Source organism: Mizuhopecten yessoensis, unplaced genomic scaffold (genome assembly GCF_002113885.1).
Source record: "Mizuhopecten yessoensis strain PY_sf001 unplaced genomic scaffold, ASM211388v2 scaffold2103, whole genome shotgun sequence".
In the NCBI taxonomy this organism is placed as follows: domain Eukaryota; kingdom Metazoa; phylum Mollusca; class Bivalvia; order Pectinida; family Pectinidae; genus Mizuhopecten; species Mizuhopecten yessoensis.
In genome coordinates, this window is record NW_018404379.1 from 11933 (window position 1) to 12307 (window position 375).

Consider the following 375-nt stretch of genomic DNA (forward strand, 5'->3'; position numbering starts at 1 on the left):
ATGGGGAGGTGTCATCAGCTGTGCATGGTGGGGAGGTATATAACAGTGTGTAATCAGCTGTACATGGTGGGGAGGTATATAACAGTGTGTCATCAGCTGTACATGGTGGGAAGGTGTCATCAGCTGTGCATGGTGGGGAGGTATATAACAGTGTGTTATCATCTGTACATGGTGGGGAGGTATATAACAGTGTGTCATCAGCTGTACATGGTGGGGAGGTATATAACAGTGCGTAATCAGCTGTACATGGTGGGGAGGTATGTAACAGTGTCATCAGCTGTACATGGTGGAGAGGTACATAACAGTGTGTCATCAGCTGTACATGATTGTGAGGTATATAACAGTGTATAATCAGCTGTACATGGTGGGGAGGTA

General features: G+C 46.1%; 1 protein-coding gene and 1 long non-coding RNA gene across 4 annotated transcripts in view; both read left to right on the forward strand.

Annotated features, from left to right (window-relative positions):
- The window catches only part of LOC110445195 (U3 small nucleolar RNA-associated protein 18 homolog), a 38777-nt gene that overhangs the window by 7952 nt on the left and 30450 nt on the right, over window positions 1–375 (forward strand). The window lies entirely within an intron of this gene.
- Window positions 1–375, forward strand: part of LOC110445196 — a 13933-nt gene that overhangs the window by 7019 nt on the left and 6539 nt on the right. The window contains exon 3 of one of the 3 annotated variants that reach the window (XR_002462328.1): window positions 36–74. The exons of 1 other annotated variant lie outside the window; for it this stretch is intronic. This is a non-coding gene — a long non-coding RNA (uncharacterized LOC110445196). Of the gene's footprint in view, window positions 1–35; window positions 373–375 lie in introns of all 3 variants that reach the window. One more of the 3 variants, XR_002462329.1, reaches the window with a different exon arrangement.